This window comes from Saccopteryx bilineata, chromosome 1 (assembly GCF_036850765.1).
Source record: "Saccopteryx bilineata isolate mSacBil1 chromosome 1, mSacBil1_pri_phased_curated, whole genome shotgun sequence".
Classification (NCBI taxonomy): Eukaryota; Metazoa; Chordata; class Mammalia; order Chiroptera; family Emballonuridae; genus Saccopteryx; species Saccopteryx bilineata.
In genome coordinates, this window is record NC_089490.1 from 384,793,218 (window position 1) to 384,820,958 (window position 27,741).

A 27,741-nucleotide genomic window follows, 5' to 3' on the forward strand; every position below is an offset into this window, starting at 1 on the left:
CTGTTTGCTTGTCCTACATATTGTGTTCTGTTCTCCAGATGATTTTCAGGTGTGATATTCCCAGAAAAAGTCAAAAACATTGACCAGCACCTGTTTTAAGGAAAATCTGTAATGCTCCTACTAAACTCCTTACGAGCAAGATATACTGTACATATAGGTTTTTCTCCAGGTAGAGTTGGATTATTTTAAGTGGACAGTAAGCATAGTGGATAGCGTCGGAATGGGATGCGGAGGACCCAGGTTCAAGACCCTGAGGTAGCCAGCTTGAGCGTGGGCTCATCTGGTTTTAGCAAAGCTCACGAGCTTGGATCCAAGGTAGCTGGCTCAAGCAATGGGTTACTATGTCTGCTGAAGGCCCGCGGTCAAGGCACATATAAGAAAGTAATCAATGAACAACAAAAAACTGATGATTGATTCTTCTCATCTCTCTTCGTTCCTGCCTATCTGTCCCTCACTGACTCTCTGTCTCTGAAAAAAAAAAAGTTCAATGGTATTTAAAATATACAATAATAGAAAATATATTATAATCTGTGAATAAGAATACAGAATAACAATAATAATAGTAAACAATTTTGTTAATTAAGGAGTACATAGATATTTGAATTATTTAATTTATACTATTCTTCCATTGTATGTGTCTTAGCTGCTATTTGAGTTCTCGACATAAAATATATTCATGTACTATACGTCATTCTAAGATTCTTTATTTTTTAAAGAACTAAGTCTTTTTTTTTTATTCATTTTTAGAGAGGAGAGAGAGAAGGTGAGAGAGAGACAGAGAGAGAAAGAGAGAGAGAAGGGGGGAGGAGCTGGAAGCATCAACTCCCATATGTGCCTTGACCAGGCAAGCCCAGGGTTTCGAACCGGCGACCTCAGCATTTTCAGGTCGACGCTTTATCCACTGCGCCACCACAGGTCAGGCTAAAGAACAAAGTCTTGATAAGTTCACTCAACAAATGTTTATTGAGTATAGGTCTTTTTTTCATGGAACTGACTATATAGCAATATGAAAGACACCTGTGTCAGTTATCATATATTTGAAAAAGCACAAAACATCTCAAAAAATAGTTTGAACAGTAAGGCACTTAGTAATTTTCAAAAAGTAAATTAAAAGATGAAGTTTATTCAATGGTTAAGTTGTGTTTCTATAGATCTATTGTTTTTCTATATTCTTACTATCCTCAGCCTTTGATGGTTTCTACCCTAATAATAAAAAAAATTGATGGTAGCAGCTGAAAGCATCTCGTCCTTGTACAACCTCAAAAATAGAAAGATATAGGCAGGTTTCTGCTATGTCTCTTTATGGAGAAAGAAAAACTCTCTTATACTATCTGTTGTCTCATTGGCCAGAACTGGCTTATCTGTCAAGGTTTAGCAGCCAGGAAGTCGGGCAGCTGACTAAATAACTGGTGATTTCAACCACCACAGTGGAAGCAGACTGTGCCAACTAGAAGAGGAGTCTGGGAAAGGTTGTATGGCAATTAGCAGAGTTTATATAATAAGATTCCTCTTCTGAACAGGTTTGCAAACTATTTTTACAGAACATTTTTGGATACCTCCATGTGCAAGACTTTACCTTAGGACGCAAAAATTAATAGGACTTTGTAGGCTAATGTAAGAAGTTTAACTTTTATTTCAGTACAGTGGATACTTTCAACGTTGGTTTGTTAAACATTTGTTTTGGCTGCAATCTATACCAAAAAATATCACCTGGAGCATTTTATATAACTTCTTAAAATATGCCAGAGAACTCATCTTCCCCCACCTCCCACCATTTGTTTATGAAACTTCAACCATGATGGCCTCCCAGTGATTCCTAGAACCAACCAAGGTAATTTCAGGGACAGACATTTTATAATTAGTTGGACCTTCATTTTGCAAAATATTTCCACAGATCCTTGTGGCTGGCTCCTCAGAATTCAGATCTTGGCCACAAAGTCACTTTCTCAGAGGTCCTTCCCAGAGTGCTCAGATAAAATACAAGCATGTCTCACCTCTCAGTAGCATTCCCATTTTAATTTTTTTTTTATGTATTGATTTTAACAAGAGAAGAAGGCAGGGAAAGGGGAAGAGAGAGAGAGTATGACAGAGACAGAAAGACAGAGAGATAGACAAGCACATCAATCTGTTCCTGTATGTGCCCTGACTTGGGATCGAACCAGCAGGCAACCTCTGTGCTTTGGGATAGCATCATTCCCATTGTAAAGATGAGTAAACCAAGCCTCTGTGAGCTGCTCAAGGTTAAACAGCCAATGAGCCTAAACCTACTTGCTTTTTTCATTGTCCTAGTTACTTCTATAAAAGCTTATATAAAACCCACATTGTCTCCTGTGGGTCTCTTACTTTTAATCCTGCTTTACTCTCTTCATAGACTTCTCATTACTGAAATGCCATTCTTTTTTCAATTCTTTGATGTCTCTGCTTTGCCAATTCAAATGTAAGCTGCATGAAGATAGGGACAGTGTTAATCAAGATTTTGTTGTTATGTCTTTAATTCCTAGAATAATGGTAGCAATTCATAAATAACTCTAGATAATTTTAAAGAAAGAAGGTACGGATGAATTATTCTGAAATGTGTTAAAAATCACAAAATTCCCAAAGAGTAAAAATGCATTTCATTTATAGTATAATGAAGCCTTCTACAAGTGTTCAAATCCTAGCAATTTGTGCCTGCTTTGTTATACCTGTGTATATAGGATTGTTTTAGGTCCTGCATATTTTTTTAGGACTTTTTGCATTTATAAGTTCAGTCAGAGATGTGTTCTTTTCCAGAAACAGGGGGTTTAGGGCACTTTTTTATCTTATTTTACTTTGTTCAGGTAGGGTTAACCTATCTAATCCTGAAAAAAAAGAAAGCTTTAGTTTATATTTACAATAATTACTAAACATCTCTGCCTTCCTAGAGACAATGCTGGTTTTACCTATAGCAGAATTGGTGGCCAGGTGAAATCTTTCCAGAACCGAAAGTAATCACTGTCCCCTTGATATTCAATCCTTCCTTTTCCTCCACCATCACCTGTGTCAAGTATGCTGAAGTGTCTGTCATTCTTTATGGTCAAAACTTTACCTTCTGAAAGGGTTTTCTTTCAAAACACAGTATTTCTGGAACTGGCAATGATTAACAGTCCAATATGAACCATTTTACTTAAAAAGTTATTTCTAAGCTAACCAACTGACCCAGGGAGAAGAGCGGTGGGGATCTCAGTTAGAAAGGTCGCACAGGGAAGGGAGAGACAGCTGCAGGAGGAGGCGATAGGAGTAAGAAAGCCAGAATTAGCTCTAGAATTTCCACAGACGGAATTTATCTGGTGTGGCAACTAATTGCATCCCTGTTACAATTCTTATTTGTCAGTCTGCATGTTAATTCCAGGTGTCCTAGAATAGGGGAGCCAGGGGGAGATTACAGGGGAATACAAGATTAAGAGAGACCTCTCTCCCTACAACATGGCCCCATTAAGCAAAACCTCCCTTGTTTAAAAGTTACCTTCCACTAGGCCTGCATTGTGGGGTGAAAAGTTTAAATGGTTGTAAATACCTGTAAGACAAATCAAAAGGCTCCAAGTATTTGACATGTGCAGAGTAACAATCTCTATTTAAAGAGACCGAACAGTAGGTGAAATTAACCAAGAAGGTGCCTTTTCTTTGAAACCAGTTAGGGAATTTGTGTTCCCAAAAGTGATCCCAATGTGACACCTAGTGGCAGCTCTAGGCTTAACCCTTCAGGTTCTGATAGAAATACCTAGTCTACAAGATTTTCAAAACCTATATTCCTCATGTTTCTTATTTTATATCTGGAAGAAAAACATATTTATTTCATGGGAAAAATCAACTATTAGAACAGACTTTTTAGAAGAAAGTGGTAACATGGAAGCTGCTTATTTTTTTACTGACATATAAATTGTCTCTTCCTAAGAATCTGTAAATAAGCTCCCCACTGCCAGCAAACATCTGCCTATTTATAAGTTCAAAGACCTGCAACCAATTCCTTGGTATTCTAAATAATAATTTTGTACACTTTAAAAATCAATAAATATCTCATAAAGAGATGCTAGTGTTGTTTCATTTTTGTTTCTTTTCTTTTTTTTTTCAAAAGAAGGGAGTACTGGCATATTTTCTTGAAAAATAATAATTTTTTCAAAAGTGTTTTATAAAAACATGAGCCATGGTGGTTTGCTTTTGTGCATTTGTTGTTTTGATTCTAAATTGAATCCTTCTTCCAGCACTAAAGATGCTTTTGCCTGCTCCACCTACACATAAACCCTCCAAGAAAACTCTAGCAAAAGGTAAGATGGATAGTTTTTAGGCCAAAGTGGGAAAAATTAGCTTCAATGCCCTGCCCTCACAGGAGCCTCCCTGCCACATTCTTGGTATCTTACCATCTTGTGCTCCCTCTAGAATTTGTTGATGTCCTCTTGGACACACCGACCCATCCCTGAAGGGATAGTGTCCGATACTTCACGGCCTTTCTACTTCCTAACTAATCTGATCGAGTCAGCTGGTGAAAAGGCTCCAAAATGCTAGCTCAAAGATAAGATTGCTTGTCCAAAGTGGCCTTCTGGTGACATTAGCTCAACTGTTTTCTGTTTGTTGCACAGAGTGCCAGTGGGGAGAACTACAGGCAATTAGTTGGATGTCCCACCATTGCTGTGTTGTTCATCCATATAGCGTTAGTCCTAGTGCACCAATTAATTGGGGAGTAAATTCTGTTTCTCTGTCCCAAGTTTAACTGTGAGCCTGGAACTAAGGTTTTCTGTGTTTTTAAAGACAACAGTTCCCTTGTATTAATTTTCATTTACTGAATGTCCTCTATCTGTCAGGCATGAGGCTGAAATCACTTTACTTGTGTTTCCTTAACCTCAACTGAGCCCTAATATAGAACTTATTGTCTTTATTTTAGATATATGACAACTGAAGTCTAGGGACATGCTTAATGTCCTTCAGCGTGTAAATAGCAGAGATGAAATAGAAATGCTTTTGTCTTTTCACTGTTATTTTCTTGAGCTTCTTTCTAAATACTTGGGGATTTGAAATGGAACCACTTTGGTATAGTGACCATTTCCCCCAAGACAACTATTTATATATACCTCAGAGACTCATAATCTATACATGTATACACACATAAACAATGTACCAAAGGAGTTTGATGTTATAATAAATTGATCCTAAGTCACTGAAATGTCTTGCTTTGCAAACTAATCTTTTTTAGCAGCTTCTTCGGCTATGCTCGGCGTGAAAGGCTTTATTTCTTCAGGGAGTCATTTAACTCAGCCAAAGTCTACCTTGTTATCTTCCATTCCCCCATCTTCTTGAGGAAGAGATACAGATAGACAGAAAAGAAGAGGTTATTACCCTGTAAAGCCTTCATTTTGAGGGCCACATATTCTTGAGAGCCCCATAATGTAAATCCAGAACATTTTCTATACAAACGTTTCCGTTTTGCAAATCATGCAAGATGCTGAGGAAAAGGCAGTTGCTTTGGTAACCAGGATTAAAACAGTGGACAGCCTTAGATGTAGAATCATAATTATAAGCCTGAAATTTTGCTTCAAATAAGAAGCAGTCTTTTTCAGAAGCCATTGGTTTTATATGATAAATATTTTAAACATAAAATTGCAAACTTATTTTGTATGTGCAAAAATCACTGTATTTTAAAGACTCAGACCCAGAAATACAGAGACAACGAATCTGCAGCCATAAAGGGGAATTGATTATAATGGTTAAAAGGTAGTCATTTAATCCAGATTATCAGGCTAAAATCTCATCTCTACAACTTCATGGGTCACCTCAGACACCATACTAGACTTAATATATGGGAAGTTCTTAGAACGGTGCTTGGAATCAGGTAAGCAATCAAAGTTGAATATATCTGTATACAAAAACTCCACAGCCCCAAATGCCTTCAGGACAGTCTGTGGGAGGATGTCTTTTGGAGAAATCATTGACAGGTGACACTTATGGGTAGTAGGAGGCATTCCATCAAATACGTCTTTTCTTCCCTTCCTTTCCCTTCCCTTCTCTTTTCTTCCTTTTCCTTCCTTTCCATTCCCTTTCCCTCTCTCTCTCTCTCTCAAACAGCCACATGCAATTGCTAGATCAAAATGAGCCCTCACATGTTTTTTCTCCAGATGATGGATAGCAAAACTAAAATAGGTCCTCTTGCAATAATGTTTTTTAGTGTCCAGCTGGTAGAGACAGGAAAAGCAATTTCAGTGAGACAACAGCCTTCAAGAACAGATTTGGAGCCACAGTACTATCCTGGCCTTCTAGAAATAGAAGTGTCATGATGCAGAGCACAAGGAATTAAGATGATCCATATAGATGTTTTCCCTGCTCAGTCACAGAGGAAATGATAAAAAAAGGTATATGGTAAAAATGGCCCCGCCAAATCTGACTGGGCCAACAAGCCTGCCAAGACCAGTGTAGACCTGACAGCACAATATTCTGCTTTGAATGTTTAATATCTCAGTGTAGCATGACTGTGGCAGAAGCAGGTGGGTGCCCACATCCTTAGGCAGTGGACATCCTCCAGCCCAGCACTTACCTGATGGACATGTCTAAAGAATGCCAGTCAAGAAACACCCCTTTGAGATGGGCACTGATTTCTTCCTGGGGAAGAGAGAGCTCATCATGTATTTAAAAGAAATACTGCCGTTTCCTCCCATAAGCTTGCTCCCAGAGTCAAGACTGTGCTAAAAGTCATCATCTAATTGTCTGTAGAAATGTCCCTTTTGGCATTTAATCTTTGTCTTTATTTTTTACTTTTTTTTTTCATCTTCCAGCTTTATTGCAACATGATTTTTTTCTTTCCTAGTGCTAAAATATATTGAGCACCTCTATGTGCTATTAATCTTTTCTTTTGTCCTTTCTTTCTTCCTTCCAATGACAGTCATTGAACTATTGTGCCAGGAACTATGGAATATGAGGATGACCAATTTAGACAAATTGGTCTGCAAGTGTCAGGGAAGGGAGAGTATGCACAAGTAAGCAGACAAATAACAAGATAATTGTAAAGTGTGATGAGATCTCTGAAAGAGACGAAACAGTGCCCTGGCCGGTTGGCTCAGTGGTAGAGCGTCGGCCTGGCGTGCGGAAGTCCAGGGTTTGATTTCCGTCCAGGGCACACAGGAGAGGCGCCCATCTGCTTCTCCACCCCTCCCCCTCTCTTTCCTCTCTGTCTCTCTCTTCCCCTCCCACAGTCGAGGGTCCATTGGAGCAAAAGATGGCCCGGGTGCTGGGGATGGCTCCTTGGCCTCTGCCCCAGGCGCTAGAGTGGCTCTGGTCGCGACGCCCGCCCCGGTGGGCAGAGCATCCTCCACTGGTGGGCGTGCCGCGTGGATCCCGGTCGGGCGCATGCGGGAGTCTGTCTGACTGCCTTCTCGTTTCCAGCTTCAGAAAAATCCAAAAAAAAAAAAAAAGAGACGAAACAGTGCAGGTTACCCTGGAGGGTGGCCCACCTCAGATTAGATGGTAAGAAAGGACTTTTCTAAGGAGACGATTTTGAGCAGAGATGTAGGAGTTGCAAAGGATCACCACTACTTTATAGACCACAGGTTAAAGTGTGAGCATGCAAAGGCGCTGATGCAGGAAAGAGCTTGGAATGTTGCAAGAATTTATGACAAGCAAGTGAAACTGGACCACGGTGAACACAGGGGTAGGCAGTGTGCAAGGTAAGCTTGGAGACGTAGGTATGGACTGAGGAGAGGTGGGGCTCCGTCAGGACTGAGGTCCCTGTTTGCCCTGCTCACCTTCCAGGTCCCCAGGGCAAAGCGGGACCTGGAGCCCAGGCACAGCTGCTGAGGCTGAGCCTGGCCCTCTGACCCATCTGCCTTTGTTTTCCTGTCCTCCCTGTCTGTCTGCACCAATCCCACCTGTCTGTTTATTCCTGGGAAACTCATCATTATAACCACTGGCACCACCATCCCAGTCTACCCCATGCTATTAACCACAACCTGATCTCTTATTTAAAAAGAAGAAAGTGTGTAGGGCCATAGAGACCAGGGTTATAAGATTGGCATTTATTCCAAAAATGATAAAATAATAAACATATTAAACAAGAAAGTACCATGATTTAATTTATATTTTAAGTGGCTTAGACTGTTGGATAGTGGATGAGCTATCAATGGGTGAGAACGGAAGCTCTGAGAACCACTGTCAGGATACAGTCATTCTGAAAGCAGGAGGTAATAGCGGCTTAAACTCGGCAGCAGATACATGGAAGTTTATTTCATGTAATTAAACTGTATATACAGAGGAGAACTTCTATCTTTCCCATTTTAGACATGAGTTAACACAGGTTACTAGTGATTACTGTTTAACATTATTCAGCTTCTAAGTGATAGAGTCAGGATTTAGACCCAGACTACTGGCCTAGAGGGAGATTTTCTATCTCATGGTCATCAAAAGCATGTGTCCTGAGTGTGTTTGGCAAAGAAACCTTAAAATAAGATTCAGGGCCTTGGCTGGTTGGCTCAGTGGTAGAGTGTCAGTCTAGTGTGAGCACGTCCCAGGTTCAATTCCTGGTCAGGGAACATAGGAGAATCACCCATCTGCTTCTCCACCCCTCTTTCTTCTCTTTCTTTCTCTTCCCCTCCAGCAGCCATTGCTCAATTGGTTCAAGCACATCGGCCCCGAGCACTGAGAATGGCTCTGTGGAGTCTCCACCTCAGGAACTAAAAGTAGCTTAGTTGCGAGCATGACCCCAGAGGGGTAGATCATCAGCCTCAGACAGGAGTGGCCAGGTGGATCCTGGTCGGGGCGCATGTGGGAGTCTGTCTATCTCCCCTCCTCTCACTTGGAAAATAAGAAAAAAATAATAAGCTTCAGGAATCCCAAACACTTAGTGATGCTTGCTATGGATCCAGCAGTGTTCCTTATGCATTAGCAAACTGAATTTCCACAATGATTCTATGTAGTACATGCTATCATTATCCTCATGTAGCAGTTGAGTAATCTGAATCTTAGAGAAGTTAAACTAATAATGTCAAAGGCAAAGTTTCAAAGCAGGCAGGTTGGCTCTGAATCCACGGGCTTAACCACTCAGCAATGTAAGAATAAACCTCCTTAGCTGGCCAGCGAGTCTATGCTGAAGAGGCACACTTTAAACAAACCCAGGAAAATAGCCACCATTAACCCCCTTCAAACCTCCAATTAAGATAAAGATTTAGAAAAAAAACAGAAAAGATTTTTTTGTATGTGTGTGGCAATTTTATCAAAATGCTAAAGATTAGACTGGCAGGGCTTCCCACACACTTGAGACGAGAGTAAGGGAACGCTGCTAAAAGAGAGCGGAGAGGGAACAAAAGATGTATCTTTTAACCATTCTCAACGCGCAGAATCAACATTTCTACCAGTTCCGCTTTTTCTAATATAAATGTAAAAGGAGACAGATTGAAATGCCAAACTGAACTGCTCCGTGTTTTAGAAAGAGCTGTTTCTCATAGGCAGCCTCCACTCAAAACACATTTGTTTGAGATGTTCTGTAAAATTTTCAACAAGCTGGGTTTGCGGAGAGTTTAAATTAATCACACACAAAAAGAAATCTAATATTCCAACAGAGCAGGAGTGAGCACAGCAAGGGGTTCATTCCTTCCAGCAGCATCCTTGGAAAGCTCCGAGTCACCTTGAATAGCTTGAACTTTGCTCACAGTTCTCCCAGAGTCTCTACTGAGACCTTAAACTCTAGTTTTAGAATCACTTCGCTGCTTCCCTATGCCCTCTGATGGCCCTACTTCCTATCACTTTGATATGTAAAATGCAGCTAATTTAGGCTTTGCAAGGACACACTGCTGAATCTCTTGCTACAGAGCCTAAGGATCTTAGTGCATTAGAGAACGTAAATGGAAATGGGTACTTGGGTTTTCCCTACCTGATTTCTTAAACTGCCGCTAATATAATAATACCAATGGACTATTTGAGGCTTTGCATGTGGAATATCATTTAATCTCATAACAAAGGAGAAGGCTATTATTAGCGTTCTTACTTTTCTTAGGAGTTAATGTCATGTAATCAGAATTAAACTCCAGCTGTCTGATTCTAGAGCTTTGTCTATTAATGGGTACCTTAGTTCCTAAGAATACTGCGGCATGCAGTTTAAATATGTTTTCTAATATATTGCATAATGTAGTATATAGATTAAAATACTATAATATACCGTATATATATATATATATATTCCTTGTCAACCTGCCTACACCAGCGTCAGCACTAATTTCCCCTTCCTTCTTGCCAACAGTCTTCTCAACACTTGATGCATTATGGATTGGGCAATAGGCCCTACATGGCTTCAGTCTGTGGTTTTTAGTCCTATATACAAATCTGTAATTTATAATGGGAAGTTTTAAAAAAGTGCTTATGCCCTGCTGTGTCCTAAAACATTCTGACCTAATTGTTCTAGGGAAAATTAGTATTTTTTCAAAATTCCTTTCTCCACCACCCTAGGTCCAGAGGATAGAATATAACTGTTCTGAGTGAATTAACATAATTCTATCTATTAAAAACTGAAGTGTGTCCTCCCCAAAATTCATAGGCTCTAACCCCTCAATGTGACTGTATTTGAAAACAGGGCCTTTCAGAAAGAAATGAAGTCAAACACATGGGTCCTTAATTCGATAGGACTGCTGCCTTTTTTTAAAAATTTACTTTTCAATTATAGTTTCCATACAATATCATATCAGTGTACAACACAGTGGTGACCCTTATGAAGTGCTCACCTAAAAAAGTCTAGAACCCACCTCACAACATATATAGTTATTACAATATTATTGACTATATTCTCTATGTTGTACTTTATATCCCCATGACTACTTTTATAACTGGCAATTCGTACTTGTTAGTTTATTTAAGAAGAGGAAGTGACGTCAGGAGTATGTGCACTCAGAGAAGAGACCATTGAGAAGGCCCAGTGAGAAGGAGACCACTTGCAAGCCACAGAGAGACACTTCACTAGAACCAACTCCGCTGAACCTGGATCTTGGACTTGGGACTTCCAGGATCAGAACTGAGAATATAAATTGTTGTTTAAGCCTCCCAGTCTGTGGTAATTTGTTATGGCAGCCCAAGCAGATTAATACATCCTTTGCTCACTATGATTGTTGTGGGCTGCGGACTGGTAAAATGGCCTAGTGACCTGAATGTGTGTAGAAAAGCTCTAGGAATAAGAGCTGTTGGCATCTGTTTTTCTGCCCTTAGAGAAGCCAGCTTCAGAATGAAGTCAATACTTAAGAATAACAGTTTCAGAGACAATGGAAGGAAACCTACCCTCATGGCTTATTATACACTATTACTATAAGGAGAGGTATTTAGCAAGAACTAAGGAAGAAACTCTAATAATGAGGCTTATAACATTCTTATTTATTTGTTCACAATAAATAAGGACCGGTCAGTATGCTTACCCCACTGTTACCCTCTAGTGAATGCTGTGAAGTCCATACATCTCTCTAGTTATGATGAAGCCAACTCATATTTATCGTTCTGTGCGTTTACTCTAAATTAAGATATAATCAAAGTGTGTGTTGGGAGATTCAGGGAGGGTGACAACTGATCCTGTCCAGGAACAATATTGAACATTTGAAGAAAGCAGACTTTCTCTTTGCAACAAGTTTTTTCTAATCAAGATTACTTGTTGGCCCTGGCCGGTTGGCTCAGTGGTAGAGCGTCGGCCTGGCGTGCAGAGGTCCCAGGTTCGATTACCGGCCAGGGCACACAGGAGAGGCGCCCATCTGCCTCTCCACCCTTCCCCCTCTCCTTCCTCTCTGTCTCTCTCTTCCCCTCCCGCAGCAAGGCTCCATTGGAGCAAAGATGGCCTGGGCACTGGGGATGGCTCCTTGGCCTCTGCCCCAGGCGCTAGAGTGGCTCTGGTCACGGCAAGAGCAACGCCCCAGAGGGGCAGAACATCGTCCCCTGGTGGGCAGAGTGTCGCCCCCTGGTGGGCGTGCCGGGTGAATCCCGGTGGGGCACATGTGGGAGTCTGTCTGACTGTCTCTCCCCGTTTCCAGCTTCAGAAAAATACAAAAAAGAAAAAAGATTACTTGTGATCTTGGGCTTTCCCAATGCTCTGACCAAAGAGTGAACTGTAACCTTTTTGAAAGTATACATGCATCAAATAAAATGTGAGGTTGATTACAGCATTAAGAAATTAATCAAGGACTACAATTCAATCTGATTTAATTTTCATAACAAAAGCTAAAACTCAATATCTTCCCAATATCATGATTGGGTTTAAAATATGTGGTCTGAAATAAAAATGCAAGTTTTAAAATACACGGACCAGTGGAAGAAAATTGGGAGCCCAGAAATCAAACCACATATATATGGGTATATAATCTTTGAAAAAGGAGCCAAAAACACACAATGGAGAAAAGAAAGCCTCTTCAATACATGATGTTAGGAAAATTGGAAAGCCACATGAAAAAGAATTAAACTTGACTACACTTTGTCCCCATGCTCAAAAATTAATTCAAAATGGATCAAAGACCTAAATATAAAATCTGAAACAATAAATTACATAAAAAAACATAAGTACTAAACTTACAGTTCTTGGCTATAGAGAAAATTTTATAAATTTGACCCTAAAGTCAAGAGAAGTAAATGCCAAAAATAAATGAATGGGACTATATTAAACTAAAAAGCTTCTATAAACTAAAAGAAACCTCAACAAAACAAAAAGGCAGCCAACAAAATGGAAGTTGATATTCACAAACAACTCTATAAGGGGTTAATTTCTAAAATATAGAAACAACTCTCAAAGCTCAACAACAGACAAGCAAAAAATCCAATTAAAAAATGGAAAGAAGCCCTGGCTGGTTGGCTCAGTGGTAGAGCGTCGGCCTGGCATGCAGGAGTCCTGGGTTCGAATCCTGGCCAGGGCACACAGGAGAAGCGCCCATCTGCTTCTCCACCCCTCCTCCTCTCCTTCCTCTCTGTCTCTCTCTTCCCCTCCCGCAGCCAAGGCTCCATTGGAGCAAAGTTGGCCTGGGCGCTGAGGATGGCTCCATGGCCTCTGCCTCAGGCACTAGAATGGCTCTGGTTGCAACAGAGCAATACCCCAGATGGGCAGAGCATCGCCCCCTGGTAGGCATGCCGCCGGGTGGATCCCGGTCAGGTGCATGTGGGAGTCTGTCTGACTGCCTCCCCATTTCCAACTTCAGAAAAATACAAAAAAAAAATATGGAAAGAAGGCCTGATGAAGCAGTGGCTCAATGGATAGAATTTTGGACTGGGATGCAGAGGACACAGGTTCAAAACTCCGTGGTTGCTGGCTTAAGAAAGGGCTCACAAGCTTGAGCATGGGGTGACTGGCTTAAATGTGGGATCATAGACATGGCCCCATGGTCGGTAGCTAGAGCCCAAAGGTCACTGGCTTGAAGTCCAAGTTTACTGGTTTGAGGCCAAGGTCGCTGGCTTACACAAGGGGTCATTTGCTCTGCTGGAGATCCCCCGCCATCAAGGCACATATGAGAAAGCAATCAATGAACAATTAAGATGCCACAACAAAGAATCTCTCCCTTGCTGCCTGTTCCTATCTGCCCCTCTCTCTGACTCTCTCTCTGTCTCTGTCAAAAAAAAAAAAAATGGGATGAGGACCTGAATAGGCACTTCTCCCATGAAGACATACAAACAACAAATAGATATTGGGAAAAATGCCCCTCTTCACTAGCTATTAGAGAAAATGAAAATCAAAAATATAATGAGCTACCACCTCACACCTGTTAAACTGGCTGTTATCAACAAGACAAGTAAAAACAAGTGTTAGAGAGGCTGTGGAGGAAAGGAAACATTCATTCACTGCTGGTAGGAATGTAGACTGGTAAGCCACTATGGAAGACCATATGGCGGTTCCTCAAAAAGCTAAGACTAGAACTACCATATGACCCAGCAATCCCTCTACTGGTTATCTACCTGAAAAAATCTACAATGTTGTCACACAAAGACACATGCACCCTCATGTTCGTCACAGCATTAGTCACAGTGGCCAAGACATGGAAACAACCAAGGTGCCCTGATAGAGGATTGGATAAAGAAGATGTGGTGCATATATGCAATGGGATACTATTCAGCCATAAGAAATGATGATATATTGCCATTTATGATAACATGAATGGATCTTGAGAAAATTATGCCAAGTTAAATAAGTAAATCAGAAAAAGCTAAGAACTATATGATTTCCATATAAGCGGGATATAAAAATGAGACTCATGGACATAGACAAAAGTGAAGTGGTTATCAGAGGGAGAGGGGATGGAGGGAGGGAAAAAAAGAGAGACAAATACATATGCGGTAATGGAAAATTATCTGAATTTGGGTATTGGACATACAACACAATCAACAGTACAAATGCTATACAGATGTTTACCTGAAATCTATGTACTCTTATTGATCAATGTCATACCTTTAAATTTAATTTTTAAGTAAAAAATAAAACATATTGTGCTGAAATAAAAATCAGCTAAAAACTAGGCTCATGACCTGGGACCTTTAACACTCTTCTTTGTGAGGTGAGAATAATAAAATCTACCTATTATGATTTCTGGAAAATTGAATGTGTTATCACTCTAGCATCTTCTCAAATAGTTCTAGAATAGGGGCTTCATAAATGTTATTTGATACGCTTACTTCCTTTCCCAATTCTTGTTTCTATGTATGGGTTACTGAAGTTGAAGTCATTCTGGTTCTCAATTTACATATATTTTAAACTATATAATATAAATATTCCCGTAGAATTATGACAGGATATGTGTTAATTACTCTATGAAATGACTGGTAACATATCAGGTCCTTTGATATTTGATATTTTATGTAAAATACATGGGGACTTTGGCATTAGTTCCCAACTGAGATCTTTTCTCATATAAATTATTCCTGTATAAATAGAAAGTAATGTGATGCCTCAGTTTTCGTTGACAATCCATCTGAAAACAACCTGCGAAATCCGAAACCGATGAAAACCGAGGCAATTATTTCCATATGAATCAATGTAAATCCAGTTACTGTATTAGCACTCGCAATCAATAAAAAAAGCACAAAAACACTGGAAAGCAATGGCTAAATGCTTGTGGTGATGCTCACAGAACTGAGAAACAATGCCATACTGAGCAGAGGAACGCATGGGTCACCCTTTGCTTTCACAATATTAGCAGTGAGGTCACTATGGGCACGTTGATGAAATCTGAGGCAACTGATGAAAACCGAGACAAAATTTTCACGGTAAAAATAGAGGAAAACCAAAACTGACAATAACTTAAGTCAGTGAAAACCAAGGCATTACTGTATTCGCACACTCATTTTAATTTTGTTTATGCATCCATCACTAACCAACACATCATCTGATGGTAGGTCTAAGTCTATACCCTGCATCTTTTCTTCTACACAGGGAATGTGTTGCACTCTGCAAATGGTTTTAGTACTACCAATTTGGAATAGTCACATAACTTCTTTGAGTGGCATACTTGCTAGCTCTCAGTTATACATGAGGAAATCATAACAGACTTGATAGATCCATGCATTTATAACAACAGTAAAGTGCAGGATAAATATACACTCTTGTATACACACTCAGTACCCTTTACATTTCTCTTCTCTTTGAATTACTCAAGTGCTATCCCAACAATCCTAAATGAAACCAGACGTAAACTGAATTGCATTCTTTTAAAACTGGAACAATCACACATCAACTTGCATTAAGTCCTTTCACCAGAGATCTAACTGGTGCAGTATGGAGCTGTGAAAGCTCGTATTGACCTTCATTTTGTATTCTTATTTGTTCATTCTGCTATAAATTTGGTTTGATCTCATTATAAGAGCCGTAAGTGTACTAAATCTTGCATTAGGAAAATGACACATGAAGCATTCAGACTAACCTGTTTTCTAATTCACCATCCTGGGCTGTCAGAGTTAGTGGCCTACAAGTCTGTGAATTACCTGCCTGCCACATTTAGCTAGGTAAAGCCTTGAAACCAGTTTTCAATGAGAAAAATTAGATATCCACACTTTTCTCAAAATGAGGAATAGATGAAAAACATCTTCAATCACTGTTGGATATGACATTGCAGGCGTCTACTCCTATGAGTTCTAAAGGCAGCAGTGACCCAAGTGAGAAGACAATGACTTCTAGGATTACCAGGCTGCCAGCTGCTAGTTAATTCCTAATGTATACATCCAGGTCCTTGAAGACTCTCATCTATATCACACATGGGCCAGTGACCACAAATACCTTGTCTGGTTCTCAAACAATAAAAATAAACAAATTGAGAAATACAGAAATAAAATTTATACTAGCAAATAACTGGCAATCACCTATCCTTAAAATAAATGCTTAAATAAATTTTTCATTCAATTAAAATATTTTCTGAAGTAATTAAAATATAAATGCTCATAAAAATATTTAAGATGAAAAGCTTAAGATAATAAATTGTTCATTTGTAACTCCTTCATTTCTACCTTTCCTGATTTCTATTTTTTAATAATGTATATATTTCATTGTACTTTTTACCAAAAAAGTTAGAGGTATAAATTACATACCAAAAGCTCACCCTTGTAATGTATATAATTCAATGGTTCTATAGAATATTTATGGAGTTGCTCAATGATCACCAATAACTAATTTTAAAACATTTCCTATTTCAAGAAGAAATCCCACACACATCAACAAACACTGCTCTGCCTCCCTCACCTCCAACTCCTAGAAACCAGTAATTAATTTTTGTTTCTGTAAATTTTCCTGTTTTGGGCATATCATATAAATGGGATGATATAATATGGGCCAATTGTTTCTATTTTCTTTTACTGCCTGTAATGTTTTCACAGTACATATAAGTTGTAACATGAATCAGTACTTTGTTCTTTTTAGTGGCCAAATAATTTTTCATTGTATGATGTACCATATTTCATTTACCCATTCACTAATTGATGGACATGTGGGCTGTTTTAACGTTGGGGCTATGATGAATAATGCTGTTATGAGTATTCATGTACAGCTTTCTGTGTAGATATATGTCCAATTTTTTCAGGAATATACCTACCAGCAGAATTTCTGGATTACACGGTAACTCTATGTTTAACTTTTAAAATTTTTTAATTTGTATATTGATTTTAGAGAAAAGAGAGAGAGAGAGAGAGAGAGAGAGAGAGCGCAAAACATCAATTTGTTTTTCACTATTAATGCATTTATTGGTTGATTTTTGTATGTGCTCTGACCGGGGATCACACCCATAATTTTGGTGTTCTAGGGTGATGCTGTAAACCAACTAAGCTACCTAGCCAGGGTTCTAAGTTCAATGTTTGAGAAACTGCCAAGCTGCTCTACAAAGAGGCTACCACATTTCACAATTCCACTATGTATACATTTAAAAAAAAACACCCTTTATTTAACAGCATTACCTTAACTATCTAATTTTGGTGTACCATAACTATATAGGCTACAGAGGTCTTAGAGCCAATTTCTGAGCTATTGCATTGCCCTTTGATTGCAGCAAGATTCATCTCTTGCAACACTCCATTAAAAAAGATTATTTCTACCCATTGCCATTACAAGTTTAAGCAAAACTGGAGACAAGAGAGAAAATGAAACATCACAGGGAATATAGGACACAAATAAAACAGAGTAGTAAAAGTAGATAAATAAAATAACCACTAAGCAATCAACATTAATTTTGCATTTTTATGCCAAGGGGGAAATATGACATTGAGACCAATGACTTTGAAATCAATAAAAATTCCATATTCAGAGCTTGAAAATAAGCTTTGAAACAGAAAAAAAAATGATGTTTTTTTTCTTTAAATACATCCTTAAAGCAAAAAGAGGAAAAGAGGTAGGTAGAAATTGAAAATAGATTTTAGTAAATGCCAGTACTTCTTAATAGCCCAATGTGTGAAAATCCAGCTGTTCCTTTCTGCTTCATATATTAGCAGTGATAATGGCAAAGACGATGCCTTCCTTATTTGCTGACAGTCGTGTTGATGATGCAGGAGACAAAATAGCATTTCTCTTCTGGGCAATGGTAATTATGGAGTGCTGACAGGAGTTCAAAAATAAATCTGGAGCCTTCAAGTCAATGCCCTACGTCAATATAATATGAAAAACTCATAAGGCACAGGCTAGCACAAGAGAAGTGTAAATTCTGCATGATGCCTCTTCTTTTTCAATAAGTAAAAAGGATTCATGGCAGATTTAAACACCAGTAATAATAGTTTATATTAAAATAAAAATTTGGGCTATAAGTGGAAAAATATGATTTTTATTCCAGGTTTCTGTCTCTTTATTAAATACTGAACATTACAATTTTCAGCCCCAATTTTTTACAACAGGCCAGCAACTTTAGGTTATTTAAATAGAGTCAGAATTTTTGACATCTGGGAGATTAAATGAACTGTCTATACCACACTGTTTTTTAGGTAGTACAATTTTCTGTTAAAAATTAATTAATGGCACTGACCTAAAATATTTAGAATGCTTGAGTCTGTATGTCAGGGTTTAACAACCATCTGGCACCTATTTTCAAAAGTATAAGAGAGATTTAATAAGTACTTATTAACTTCAACTACAGTTTTTAAAGCAGCATTTTAAGGTAAGCATTATGATGCTTATTTTTTTTTAAGGAAGATACTAAAAGTAATAAAGAACAGGCAATTTGCCCAAGGTCAAATAACCAACAAAAGGAAAGTTTTATTTTGAATTCAAGATAGTCTCACCTCAAAGGCCTCTCTTCTATGATGCTAGCTTGAAAAGTATATTTAACCTTTGAAAACGTGCTAGTCCTTTGAACCAGTAATTTAACATCTAGGACTGTATTGTAAGGAGAGACGGGGTATATACTATGACTTAGCTATAAGAATATTTATGTCAATGATGTTTATACATAATTGCCAAAAAATGGATCTAGTCCAAGGACCAAAACTAAGAGCTCAGTTTAGTTTTTGTGTTATATCCACATCATGGAATATAAATGGTGAACTCCACTCCACCTTCAAAGTTCAGAATTCTTTGTTGTGACATCTTAGTTGTTCACTTATTTTTTTCTCATATGTGCCTTGACAAGGGAGCTCCAGCTGAATGAGTGACCCCTTGCTCAAGCTAGTGACATTGGACTTCAAGACAGCGATATTTGGGCTCAAGCCAGAAACCATGAGGTCATGTCTATGATCCCACACTCAAGCCAACAACCCCACGCTCAAGCTGGTGAGCCCATGCTCAAGCCAGTGATCTTGGGTTTTTTGTGTGTGTTTTTTTTCTGAAGCTGGAAACGGGGAGAGACAGTCAGACAGACTCCCGCATGCGCCCCACCGGGATCCACCCGGCACGCCCACCAGGGGCGACGCTCTGCCCACCAGGGGGCGATGCTCTGCCCCTCCGGGGCGTCGCTCTGCTGCGACCAGAGCCACTCTAGTGCCTGGGGCAGAGGCCAAGGAGCCATCCCCAGCGCCCGGGCCATCTTTGCTCCAATGGAGCCTCGGCTGCGGGAGAGGAAGAGAGAGACAGAGAGGAAGGAGGGGGTGGGGGTGGAGAAGCAAATGGGCGCTTCTCCTATGTGCCCTGGCCTGGAATCGAACCTGGGTCCCCTGCACGCCAGGCCGACGCTCTACCGCTGAGCCAACCGGCCAGGGCGACCTTGGGGTTTTGAACCTGGTTAGTCTGCATCCCAGTCTGACACTCTACCCACTATGCTATTGCCTGGTCAGGCTAAACATATGTATTCTGTGGTATAGGTCCTCACCCTGTTTCTCATTCCTAAATAAAATTAGGCTGACTCTCCTACATACAGGTTAGGAAAAAAGTAGATTTACAGTTGTTCATATGGAAAATATTGCAATAATTAATAAATAATAATATAAGAATGGACTGTTTTGCATACTCACAGCTGTAAATCTCCTTTTGACCTATCCCATCCTGTATAGGTCTACATATATGGCATATGATAGCATACTTATTCAGGCATCTATCTCCCCTTATAGGCTATGATTTCCTCGAGGTCAGAAAACAAACTTTAGTCACCTCTATTCCACACTCATATCCAATAAAAACACTAATCAGAGTTAAGAGGAGGTTTGCAATAAATATTCACTGAAAGAATAACTGAAAAATTCTTTAGCAGTATGTTCAAACTATTACATGTTAAGGATAGCATAGAAATCAGATTTCCTATGGCTTGGGGGGAAATTGCTGTATTTTCTCACAATGAGGGCAGAAAGACCTGTAACCTACTCGCTCTACTGTATGGTCTTGTGATGCCCTGATTGCAAGTGTCTAGACATATATTGAGTCAATGCAGGGGTTTGAATGTGAGATGCATATATATTTATATACATTATAGAAATTCCTAAAATCACCTTCAAATTATCTTGTAGATTTTATTTTGTGTATATGTTTATTTTGTAAGGAGTCCTTTAGCTTTTTACTCAAAAACAGCCAGAGATTAAAAAAAATTAAACTGCAATGATAGATTCTATATTGTTTTTATTATATCACCTTAACTTTTCAAAATTTATTTTATTTATTAAAGTCAAGAATGTTGTTTTCACTTTAAGACTGGGAGTAAGCTGACTTTTATCAAAACCCACGAAAATGTCGTTAATGAGAAGTTTTGTTCAATATTTTCTGTGGACATTATAGTACCGCAGAAGTATTTACAACGAGATTGCAAAAATTTTTGTGGGAGTGAGAAAAGAGAGTTGCTGTCTGGCTTCCAGGGGAGATGAAGATCCCCTTTACCCTTAGCATCTGTATGCTCAGTATTTTCAAATTATCTAAAGGAAGTCAGAGAATGGGTCATTGGGAAGTCAAGTGGATAAGGGCCAGGAAAAGAGAGAAGAAGAGCACCAAAGTCAGTTACAGAGACAAAATCGGAAGTCTGCCTTCAATAACACTCAAGAAATCTTCACACTTTTTTTAAATCCAGTTGGGTGTTTCTGTGTGTTTTGACATAAAGTATAGGTATATTTAGAACTGCTACATTTTTCATGGCCTAAAGCAGTTTCTATTTCTTTGTCAGGATACTGTTGCCTAGCAGAATTACCACATCCTGAGGCTTAATATTCTGCTGACAGCATTCGATGGGCCATGTTGACAGGGGAAAACATCAGGTGTTTACCTCATTCTATTCCTTCTAAACTCTTCTAAATTGAAACTGTATGTAGAATTGGGCTAGCTGAACTTTGAGAGGTGTAGTCAGAAAATGTTCCTTCATCTGCACCATTGCAAGAATTGGCCTAGTCCCAATTAAACACACACAGACACACACACACACACTCACACACCAAAGGAAGCCAGGGCATTCAAAGAGTAGAAGCCATATCAAGGATGATTGGATGGGTTCCAAAAAAAACCAATTTCAATAAGACATAACAAGTATTATGTGGTCCCTGAATACATGTTTTAATGTGATGTGAGCTGGATTTTTATTAAGAGACAACCAGAGAGTTTTAAACACTCTCTATAGAATCACGAAACATTGGGGCCCAAGTCAGGGATCATGCCATTCCTGACTTGCATAAGTTTCCTGGATACAGTGATGTTGTATGCATTATGACATGAAAATATCAGTAATGATAATATTTATTGAGTGCTTCCTTTGCGCCCAACACTGAATCTATGTACTTTACATGTTCCAACTCACAGATTCTTCACAAGATTATAAGGTTTCTGTCAATGAGGAAAACAAGGCACAGAAAGATAAAGTAACTTCTTCAAGGGCACACAACTAGCAAATAAGATTTTACCCTCTCAAATAATATAATATAATTGCTTACAAGGGAGAGGTGTGAAAGCAGAGCTTTCTTTGGTACCCTGCTATTTAGTATCTCTCCCTCTCTCTTTTTGGCAGTGGTGAGTATAATTTTCTAATCATTAACCACTCTCCCCATTTATACACACATACACATTTCTATAGAGTCAAAAGTACTTTCAATCACACAAATTAAATAAAAATATTTTGAAAATATTGGCCCTTCTCAGAAAAAAACAAGTAAATTGGATACAGTAAGGGCAAATGATCATTTTTCCCACCTCATTATATTCCTACATAAATTAGTGGTATAAGAAGTTTTTCATTTTTCCTTTAATTTAATACATAAACATAACTAAAAACAAGACCTTGACATAACTAAAATTCCTAACTAAACTAAAACATAACTAAACTTCAATTGATTTAATAATTAATTTCTTAGCAAAAGAGTTATTCATTACTTATTCAAACAATAAATATTTATTGAGCAACAACTTTGGTTTCACTACTATCTATGCACAGTGAATATACAGTAATGAACAAAATAAATGAAATCTCATGAACCTTATACTTGGTGATAAAGACGTTATCAGCATTAAATCACTGATGATTTCTCTTACCTCAGAGATGTTTTATATTTATAAAGTTTATAAGTTTATCAAATTAAAATGAGAATTATTGGAAAGAGTGAAACTAGACACTGTGACATACACAAGTAGAATTCAAGATAACAAATAACTGTAACCACATAACCCAACTGACACAGAGACCAGTTCTTAATATCATTAGTACTATTTTAAAATATAAAGATATGCATACACAGCACAGAAGTTACAAACTATGAATTTGGACTTACTATTTCTTCTAAGGAACCCTACTTCTTAAAATCTCCCCACCATCTATCCCCACACACATAATCCAGTGTGAAGAAGCCTATGAATTCCATGGTCAACAACATACCCTTTGTATATGGCTAATGGAGCAGAAAGCACCAAATGGTGAGTTATAAAGGCTAGAAATAGGTGGATAGTACATACGTATTTCAAAAGGTCAACTAGAAACATAAGGCAATATTATACAACAGGAAAAGTATGTACATCAATGCTACATAAAATTCATGTATAGGTTGTTATATCAAATTTTCACTGAAAATGATTTAAAACTGGGAAGATTCTGGCATCAGACTGCAGTACATAAATAAAAATTTGACCACTTAGTGGTTAGCTGATAGGCAAGGATTAGTTTGCCTAATCTGTATACCTAGTAAGCTGGCTCCCCAAACAGACAGTTGCTGCTTCCCCAACTCCTCAAAAATTATTTGGAAATTAAACCCCAGAAGATATGGAAACTGGTGACAACTGAGTTGTAAAGGCAGACCTCATGATAGAATGCTGATGAGACAGAACAGAATGAAAGGTCAAGAATCTCCAACAGCATTCAATGGTAAAATAGAGCTTGGTATCTAGACTCTGAACATTCCTAGGGATGGGCTAGTGAGGTCTCAGTTATAAACTCTAAGGCTGAATATTGGGGCTGGAAGTGACAATTCTGCTACGTTATAGAACTGTAACCACAAAGTTTGTACCTCAGCTCCAACCCTCCCAGAGGAAAGGCTGGCATTCTCCCAACCATGCAGTTTCTAGACCCATGGCTCAAGAGTGGGGGTCCTCTCAGGTCTGATACCTGGCTCACCAATTTCCCGTGCAACTGGCATTAAGAAGATTGCTCACCTGCGATGGCTCTGACTCTGTAAGTTCCCCTCAATATAAGGCTGGTCCCAGCTGGTGTGTGTGCTTTCAGGTCATCCACTCTTGATCACTCGACATTGGATGATCTTGTACAAGTTATTAATTCATTGTGAGCCTCAGTATCCTCTTCATCAAATAGGGATAATGACAGTAAACACTTCATTGGTTTCTGTGAAGATGAAATGAGATAATCTATGTCAAGTATTTGCCACAGCACCGGCGCATTGCAAACATTTAAGAACGTTAGCTATTATTAAAAGTTAAGATCTAATTCCAGGGGAATTTTTAGTACAAATAAGGAATTTCTTTTTTATCATATTTCAAACAAAACTAAAAAATAAACTTGAGGGCTTTCATTACAAGACATTAAGAGCCCTATTCTACAGCCTGTGTGTCCATTGTTGGTGAGGTAGGGATTATCTGAGGACTGAGTGAGTATGAGTTTCAGGTGAAAGAGAAGAGAAATTTATCATACAGAAGAGAGACTTCTGCAGGGAAGCAGACTTCTCATTAGAGTCATCTGTTTGTACTCCTCAAGAAAGAGCAGAATGGAAAGGTGGTATGAGAAAAAAGAGAACCCAGCTGACTACACTTTTTTCATACAGTCATTCATTCATTCATTCCTACATTCACTCATTCATTCATCTATGCATTATTTCCTTTATTTAAATATTATAATGCACTGTACTAAGCACCATGATGGTAGAAAAGGAACGATCAGGCCAGCGTAAGAAAGATTTGGCTCATTCAAAAAACATCTTCTATATGCCAGTCTCCCAAAGAAAGAGCTAGCCTCCTGCAGATCATGTGGAAATCACCACAAAATGTTTAAGCAACCGAGTCTGGTACAATGCTGAGGAAACAGTTTCAGCCATGCTGAAGTATATCAAAGAGCGGAACTCGAAGACTCACAGAACAGCACCCGGATCCTGTCAGAAAGGTGGTTTGTGTTCTCTCACTATGGATGTCCAAGTTTTCAGAACAGGACTTGGAGCTGAGACTATGTCATGCATGTATGTAGTTGGTGGATTCCAGCTTTTAGTCATGCCAGAGAAGGAGCTATTGCTTTCCTACCCAGTTTCTTAAAATCTTCCTGAAACCCAGTGCTGAGACTTCCTGTGTGCTGCCCCAAAGAACAATGAGAAATTGGAGAGCAGAGACCACTACCATCATGAATACTTCCAATATGATGTGCTCTCATCAGTCCTACTGTGTAAGCTTCCTCTGTTTTTGTCCTGGTTAAGAAGTTCATTATAGCCTGACCAGGCAGTGGTGCAGTGGTTAGAGTAATAGAGCATCGAACTGGGACCTGTAGAACACAGGTTTGAAACCCTGAGGTCTCTGGCTTGAGCGTGGGCTCATCTGACTTGAGCGCAGGCTCACCAGCTTGAGTGTTCGGTCGCTCGCTTGATTGTGGGATCACAGACATGACCTCATGGTTGCTAGCTTGAACCCAAATGTCACTCACTTGAAGTCCAAGGTCACTGGCTTGAGCAAGGGGTCAATGACTCTGCTGTAGCCCCCTGGTCAAGGCACATATAAGAAAGCAATCAATGAACAATTAAGATGCCGCAACAAAGAATCTCTCCCTTTCTGTCTGTCTGTTCCTATCTGTTCCTCTCTCTGATTCTCTCTCTATCTGTCTCTGTAAAAGAAGAAGAAGAAGAAGAAGAAGAAGAAGAAGAAGAAGAAGAAGAAGAAGAAGAAGCTTATTATAAAAAAGAGAATAGGGACTCAGAAATATATTTAAGTAATTAAATCAAAAGACTGAGATGCCTTGGGAAAGGTAAATGCCATGTCCAGAGGGAGTCATCCTTTTCCTCTACTGATAAACCTCTCTTGGGGGGTGTTGGACAGAATCAAATCTGAAAATTCTGGCAACATTCATCCCCATAAGTAGTGCATCTATTGTATATGATTACTTCATCACCGGCTCTTGGAATGTGGGAGCAGGCTCTATTTCTCCATGGAATTGACTGGCTTTGTAACTATAATATATCTAGCACCACATGAGGCCCCCCAGGGCCAGTTTTAGTAGGATGATAGGAAATCTATTTTGGCCTTACATACAAAGGGTGTCTCTTAATACAGCTTTACTGATTATAAAGTTGATAGCTGAATACCTGAGCAAGTGAAAACTTTCTTGTACATTTTAAAATAGATTCACAGCCTGAAAGAGATATTCTATTCAATTTAAATGAGGTCACATTTAAATTTCAATTTTCTTTTTTATTCAGACCTGAATTTGAATCTCAATTGATCTTGGAAAGATTGAGTTCATTCCTGCAATCTCATGGTACTCATTTGTCCATGGCCATAATATCTACCTCATTGGGTTTTGTGAGGATTAACTCAGATAATATAACTGATGTGTAGTGGGCAATCATAATTTTGTTTATGTGATATATGTGATGTAATGAGAAAGAACCTTGAGAGATTTCAAGAGAGGGTGAAGTCTTGATATTAAAAACTTTTAATAGTGTAACAGTTACTTAAAATGCACACAATACAAACATTTAGAAGATGACTCAGAAAAGATTGGAAACATTTTTATGACCTGTGCTCATGCCAGCCAGTTAGACACCGCTATTCAGAACTAAGAGCTTGGGTGCTACAGCAAAATCAAGGGAGGACATTTAATAAGTTATTGCAGAAGTCAAATCTCAGTCCATGCCACACCCCTCAGGAGGACACTGCTCTCTGTGTGTCATTTAAAATGTAATTCTCTTTGAATGGACACAGGGCAGTTCTACTACCAGAAATGACTGCTTTCACTACTAGCAGTGGTTTAATGATTTTATGTCATCACAAAAATAGAAATATAACATTCGACTATGACTACAGCTTGTAAATTAGTCTATTTTGGGGAAGCTCTTTTTGGTAGAGGACATGGAAATGTGGAGTCTTGGTCCCTGTTTATTTCCCAAAAGGCTTAGCCAGTAACTAGCACAATCAAATGAGTATGGTGACTTGAAGTTTCAAACATTGCTAATTCACAGACCAAAATCCTTCTTTAGGGAAGGAGGATTGAGCCTGAATTCAATTTTTCCATCAGAGGAAGCATTTCTCATGGAATATGTCAATGACTGAGTCTTCATTCTTGATCAAGAAGAAGCACACCACCAAAAACAACAAAAATTACACGTGCTTTCTCAGGGGAGGACATTGTCTCAGATCTTTCACAGACATATGCGAGGCTAAGTGTCATGTCTTGCACTCTCTACTTCCTTCTAATCTCAGACAAGTGATTCTCTCTTGCTTATAGCCAACTCTTCCGTGTTCTTGATTCCAATCCCTTCTTGTCTCTTCTAGGACCTAGACCCATCAGACTTCTACCTTTCTTACTACTTTCTCACCTCTCTCCTCCTTTGCTACTGAACCTCTCCTTTCAGTCTGATAACATGCCAAAATCTTTACATGCGTGTACACACATATATCACCTAGCTCTAGTCACTGACCTATTTTCCTCTACAACCAAACTACTTAAAATAGTTCACATTTGCAGGTGTCCATTTTTAAAACTCTTGTTTTCTCTCTAGCTTCTTCTATGAATAAATATGTGATTATTTTGTCTCTCTGTTTCCAACACTATACTGCAAGCATTCTTTTTATCTCTCCTTTTACCTCTTCAACCCAGGCTCACCGTCTTCTGCTGTCACCAATCTCCCCAAACTGCTCAGGTAAACTTCATCAATAAAATGGTAAGAGTTAAATCCAATGGTCAATACTGGTCATTTGAATATTTTGCTTGCATGTGAAAAAAATGAGACATGCTTTCCTTTTTTAAAAAACTCTCCTTTAATTTCATGCTGCTGTTGCCTGTTCATTTCCACCAGTTACCATACATTGGTGACAGATTCTCTACATACTGTGTCATACACTTTACAATGTTTAAAAAGATAATACCTGGAAGATAAGGAATATTGTAAATTGTACACATTTAAAAATTGAGCAAATTGGCCCTGGCCGGTTGGCTCAGTGGTAGAGTGTTGGCCTGGGATGCAGGAGTCCCAGGTTCGATTTCCAGCAAGGGCATACAGGAGAAGCGCCCATCTGCTTCTCTACCCCTCCCCCTCTCCTTCCTCTCTGTCTCTCTCTTCCCCTTCTGCAGCCAAGGTTCCATTGGAGCAAAGTTGGCCCGGGTGCTGAGGATGGCTCCATGGCCTCTGCCTCAGGTGCTAGAATGGCTCTGGTTGTGACAGAGCAACACCCCAGATGGGCAGAGCATCGACCCCTGGTGGGCATGCCGGGTGGATCCCGGTTGGGTGCATACGGGAGTT

At 39.1% G+C, this 27,741-nt stretch overlaps 1 protein-coding gene across 1 annotated transcript in view; it reads right to left on the reverse strand.

The window, feature by feature from the left end:
- Nucleotides 1-27,741, reverse strand: part of LRRC4C (leucine rich repeat containing 4C) — a 1,282,290-nt gene that overhangs the window by 975,248 nt on the left and 279,301 nt on the right. The window contains exon 2 of the mRNA XM_066251306.1: nucleotides 23,444-23,630. The gene's annotated coding sequence lies outside the window, so the exon portion shown is untranslated. The remainder of the gene's footprint in view (nucleotides 1-23,443; nucleotides 23,631-27,741) is intronic.